This window comes from Marmota marmota, unplaced genomic scaffold (genome assembly GCF_001458135.2).
Source record: "Marmota marmota marmota unplaced genomic scaffold, marMar, whole genome shotgun sequence".
NCBI lineage: Eukaryota > Metazoa > Chordata > Mammalia > Rodentia > Sciuridae > Marmota > Marmota marmota.
The window spans coordinates 56685737-56692107 of record NW_026000174.1 but is presented as its reverse complement, the minus strand read 5'-3'; positions in this window follow the sequence as shown (position 1 = coordinate 56692107).

Genomic DNA, 6371 nt, shown 5'->3' with positions numbered 1-6371 from the left:
CTCTCTCTCTCTCTCTCTCTCTCTCTCTCTCTCTCTCTCTCTCTCTCTCTCTCTCTCATGATAGTGGTCATTGTTAGGTGCAGGACAGGCTGAGTAAACTGTCTGCAGGGCATGCTAAACAAAGTTAGCTGCAGGATGACCTGGCCACTCAAACCCTCTCTCTGGTTCTTTATCACCTGTTTGCTTCAAGCCCAAACACCCAAGCCCCCGCTCAAGGCTGAGCGCTTCGCCCCCCTGCTCAAGACTGAACACTTAACCCCCTTGTGCCAATAAGGCAGCTTGCAGACCCAGAGACCCCATTAGCTTTGGGCTATAAAAACTCTCTCCTGCTGGGCCCCTCTCTCTCTTGCTCTCTCTGTCTCCTTTGCGCACGTGCTCTCTTTTCTCTCTCTCTCTCTCTCTCTCTTTCTCTTTCTCTCTTTTCTCCTCTGTTGCATGGCTGCAATAAAGATCTTTTGGTTGCTCCGAGTGTTGTGGTCACTTCCCTTTCAGTCATGATCTTGGAATATGGTAAGAATTTTCTTCCAAAGATATGTCATTCATTCACACATTCATTCATTCATTCATCCAGCCATTTATTCAACAAAGAGTAATGTGTCCTATGAAGTACCAAGCCCTGTTCTAAGTACTGGGTCTTGCCATTTGGGGAAAAAAAATCCCTAGATTCCTGGAGGGTAAAACCTTCATATACCCTCCAAGACTTCATGGAGGAAGAAATAGACAACAAATAAACCAAATTGGCATGCATGTCAGGTTGTAATTAGTCCTATCAGGAAAAAAAATAAAACAAATTAAGGATGATAGGGAAATCTGGTAGATATATTTTTCAATAAGATAATAAGAAAGGGCCTCTTGTGCCAGGATCAATCACCATTTTCCATATGATCAAGGGCAAATAACCATTTCTCTGAGCCTTATTTTCTTTTTTTTTTTAATTTTCTAATAATAAAAGTAAATATCTGAACCATTTGAACTTCAGATTGCCAATAGTGAGCACTAATTTAGAAAATGTTCACTGAATGTTTGAGTAATAAGTGCTTGGAAATTGGACTGCACTCTCTAATGTGCTATAAATAAGGTGAGGTGGTACTTCAGTCACTGTTTTACTACATGCTTCTCAAAGCCTGGTGTTTAGAACACCTGAATTAAATCCACAACCAACACAAATGTGACAGAGGTAATTATCGCTGTCTGATTCCAGGATCCAGAAGGGCACAAAGTGTGTTTAGCAGTACTTCTTCCCATGCATCTGGCCACAGTGTGGACAATGACCTCCTAATTCTGATAGTGACCTGGTTCAGACATTCTTGTTCAACTTCTTGTAGGTGCGGAGTTCCTCCTGCACACAGTGATGAATTATGACCACTGGGATATTTGCAAGACTCTTTAATATATAACACCATAATCCTACCTGTCAGCTTTTGGTGAATGACTTGCCAACAGGGCATAATTCCTTCTATGGTTCAGATCCTTTCTCTGTCCGGTTGCATACCCTAATCGCTATGTCATTGCACAGTGCTTCTGTGGTGTCCATCATTTCCTCAAGATTTCCTGGGCTGAGAGCTTTCCCTACGAGGTGACTGTGTTCACCAACACTGAACTGATCTCTCTTTCCTCCATCCTCATCCTGCTGTCTTGTATACTGTCATCCTGGACATCTTGGGAAGCCTTCTGAAGAGGAGGGATGAACACCTCTCTCCACCTGTGCCTGTCCATCACAGTGGTCATGGCTAAAGTTTAGAGCAGAAATGTGGCCCAAAGACCTATGTGTGAAAGGGTTGGCCCATGGTCTTTGGCACTATGGAAAGATATGGAATCTTCAGGAAGTAAGGCCTCACGGTTGGAAGTTGGATCACTAAGTCAAACCTTCAAGTGGGCATTGAGGCCCTGGCCACTTCTTGTCTTTCTTTGTTCCTCGGTTGCCGTAGGGTGAGCAGGCCTTCCTCCATCATGCACACCTGCCATGATGTACCATGATACCACAGGCCCAAAGCAACATGGCATCGCAGGTATGGACCGAAACCTCTGAAACCATGAGCCAAAATGAACTTTGCTCCCTAGAAGTTGTTCACATTAGGAATGTTTTCAGAGCAGTGGAAAGGTAACTAACACAGTCATCTTGGTTTTTTGTTCTATTTTGTTTGTGATCCTGAGGGTTGAACTCACTGCCTCTCTCATGCTAGGCAAGCACGCCACCTCTGAGCTACATGCCCAGCAGATTGCTGAGCCTGCCATCTTCCTCTAATGACAGCTGTCCTCTGCAGTCACTGAGGACAAACTGGTGGCTGTGCTCTTCATGGTCATCACTCCCAAGCTGAATCCCATCATCTGCACATGGAGAAACGTGAGGCTGAAAACTGCCATGAGGAGCTCCAGGGGCTAGAGGAGAACTCGAGGATGGAGTGAAAACATGAGCCAGGAACACCCGGAGCAGGTGACTCAAAGTGCGATCTGAGATCAGTCAACTGTGAAGGAGCAGAGTTCACCTGCCTCTGTTTTCCTGCAGGTTAAATGGGCCACTTTAACCTCATGCTAGGACTTCACGTCCTGTCCCAGTTGTCAGTGGTTTCCAGTGTGGTCACATTGGGACACCTTCTCCCTCTTCTGCAGTAATCAGCACTGCACAGTGTTTAGAATGGAGGATGGATCCCATGAAATGCAATCCCACCCAGTCACCTCTCAGCAGTGTGACCTTGGCTGTACTCACTGCACCTCTGGGGTTAGCATGTAGTGATAGATAGAAGGATCGTGGCACTTGCAGACAAAGGTCCATGCTGTGGCCAGTTCTCCTTACCAGAATGATCTTGGGAGACCCCAGGACAGATTCTCTCCTTCCTTGGGTGCCTTCCTCCCATTAGCCTGGTTCTCTTGCCTGAAATTTAGTAGTAGAAGTCTTATTTAATGACCAAGATGGGAGTTTATTAGAAGGCACATATCTCAAGGGCAGGAGTGACAAAATACAAGACAGCCATTATGAACCATTATCAACTACATCTGAACAATTTCCAAAGACTCTTCTCTTTCTATACAGTGGTTATCTGGGGTCTCAGGGAAGGAAGTGATGTAGCTAGGACTGTGTTTGCTTCAACCTGGTGAAGAGTGGCTTCATTCAAACCAATCTCACTGCTTATTCCTGTGTGCACTGTGACCTAAGAAAGGCTCTTCCATTTTTTAATGGTTGAGAAAAAAATAATCAAAAGAAGATTTTTGGGACACACACAAGTTAGGAAGAAATTCAAATTTTAATTTTCATGGTACACTTTTATTGGATGATGGGCTTGCTTGTATTTTGCATGTTCTCTGTGTCTGTTTCCATGCCACATGGGCAGAATCCAGCAGCTGCAACAGAGACTGAATAGTCTGCAAGGCCCAAAATATTTACTCTCTAATGTTATAGGAAAAGATCATCCAGACTTGGTTGGAGCCACAGAATCATGTATTGCTGATTTGAGAAGAAGTTTGGAGGTCAGTGGTTCAGGATGATTTTTAATTCTGTGACGATGGCAGAAAGGATTGACACTTGCTTAGCTCCCTAGGCCGCCGTAACAGTTGCAAGATGCAGTACCGCAGTGTGTCTTCATCCAAGCATAGTGTCTTCATACATAGGGTGTTAAACTCCCAGGTCACATTTTGAGAAATAATTATGAAAAATCTCCAGCAGGATTTCTTTTTCCTTTATCATTACTATTTGCCAGAACTGGGTCAGGGGTCTACCCCTATATGCAAAGAAGGTTGGAGAGTGAGCACTGGCAAAAGAGAATGGGATTACGTGAGATGCTTAGATGTGAGGAGAGACAGTCTACCACAAGAGGCTTTAGTTTGGTGGTTTCATGGAGGATGGTGCATCTGGGCACAGTGAGATAGGAGAGCATCTGACTCTGATGCCCCACTGACTGAACAAAATCCAAATCTACCACCTAACATTGTGAAACCTCACAAACAACTGAAATTCTGTGATTCCATGGAATGTCAAGACCTTGCGTCCAATAAATTTTCACATTCCAATAAATTCAATAATTTTTGACAAATTTATAAACTGTGGAGACAACATCCTAAACTAAAAGGAAATATTTCTATCGCCCCCAGAACTACTCATGACTCCTCCCAGGTAATCCCTAACCCTGTCTGGCCAACTGACACCTGCTCATTTAATTTCTATCATCATGGAATTCTTTAGCTTCTTCCTAGCCTCCTATGAATGCAGGCATGAAGCACGTACACTCTTCTATGTGGCTCCATTCTCTTGATCTAACATTTTTGAGAGTCATCTGTTTTGTGGCTTCCAAGAGATTGTTCTTTGCATTTAGTAGGTAATATTCCATTTCATGAAAACACCACAGTAAAAAAATTCTCTGGTTGGAAGACATGGCATTGATTTCAGTAACCAATGTGGTCAATAAGCTCTGCTACAATGGGCTTTTAACATTCCCACTTGTTAAAGAAAGGATGAACTGATAGCCATCCACTTATTATATGCCCAATAACATTTCACAAAGAAGGGTGTGAATAAATATATTCCTATTTCTGGAAGGAGAAAAGACTAGGATCTATTGGAAATAAAAAATCTAAAGTCACAAGTCAATGGGTTAATAATCTTTATCAGAATAGAATATAAATTCCACCTCTGAAGCTAAAAACGATTTATAATTTTAAGTAAGCAGGCACAGTCTAACAACACAAATAAGTTTTAAAATGTAGTTTTTCTCTAACAAACATTCAAAGATTCATATTAAAATTGATCTAGTTTTATGAGACAATACTTCTTTCAATGAGACAATACTCTGGCTCACAGATTTTGACAGAAACTCAATCTCATGAGGACATATTGTGGAATACATAGAGGTTTCGCATGAATACTTCTGGCTTTGATGTAATTACCTGATAATTTTCTTCCCTAGGTTTCTTCCTCTGTAAAGGACAATGGTTAACTCAGTTATTACAGGTAGAAAAATAATTCTGTCAAACATTGTCCTAATCATAAATGTCTCTTCATAGTTTTCTCCTTGGTCATTAGTTTACACTTGAGACACTTTGATTTAAGGCTGAGTTGACATTAGTGAATGAGGCTTGAAGAAATCCTGTTCATATTACAAAATTCTCTCATGGCATCTCTAAGACATTCCACCACACTAAATTTACAACACACACAGGTGAAGTCAAAGCACTGTAAGGAATCCCCATGTTCTCCACACCTCATTTCAATGCTTATAAATTCAGAGCAAATCTGCTTCAGCTAAAGCAGGGCATCTCCAGGGAAGTCCTATGGACACTGGGCTGGGTAATTCTCTGCAGTCCTGCAGACAGTCCTGTGCCTTGTAGAATGTGTCACAGCCTCCTTGGGCTCTCCCTGCTTCATGTCACCAGCACCTCCCTCACCAGCCAGCTTGGACAACAGCCAATGGCTTCACACATTACCCAGTGTCCTCTGGAGTAAATCACCCCTGGCTGGGAACCACCCATCTATACCTCTTCCACACCACAGGCTTTGAGATGTGCTATGTCAGTTTCCCTAAGTCTCAGCCCAAACTCTTGAATACTGTCATTTTATATCAAGCCCCAGGATCAAGCTCCTGATGAGCAGGAGAGGGATCATTGTCTGTGTATAGCACCATGCAGGTGAGTGTTCTGTGAATTCTGGGTGAATTTAATTTGTTCACATTTCATGATTTTTTTCCTACTAGGCTTGTGCAGGTCCTGCTTCCCCTGAGATATTCTGCCTGATTAGGAAGGGGAAAGGGTACTGATCCCTGGAGACCTCCTCTCACCTGATCATGCCATCCCCTATGTGTCCCTTTTAAGCAGCTTGATTTAAGGCTGATTTGCTAGGGTTCTTAGTTCTCTGTGGAACACCTGGGAGGCAAGTCTACTTGGCTCTCTTGTTTGTAAGTTCAGATGGATCTGAGAAACTGGTACCTCAGTCTCCCACGTTCTCAAGTCTAAAGCTGTAAGTAGAATAGATCCCTCATCTTCAGACTCCAGGCGAACAAAAATTCGGGTCCTAGATTGGCCTGATGTATCTCCGCTGGCTAACTGGCAGCATGCCTGCGTCCAGGGCTGTTCTCAGGGAGGAATTTACACCTCTATCTTCAGAACAGAGAAGGTCACTGTGGTGAGTTCAGCAAAGGCATAGAAACACTGGTGTCAGCTTTGTTTTGTGAACATGGGCTTCTTTGGTATGGGATGATTGATTCACTCTTAAAGCACAGGGAATGGGGTCCTGAGGCATATGGTGTTTTACAAAGTTTTCTTGGGTGAATGTTGAGGGCAGCAATGTGCCAGCATCTGGAATTCAGGAATGAAGAAGATATGGTCTTGGTCCTTGGGGACTTTGTTCTTTCAAGATTTGCTGAACACCTATAGTATAGCAAATA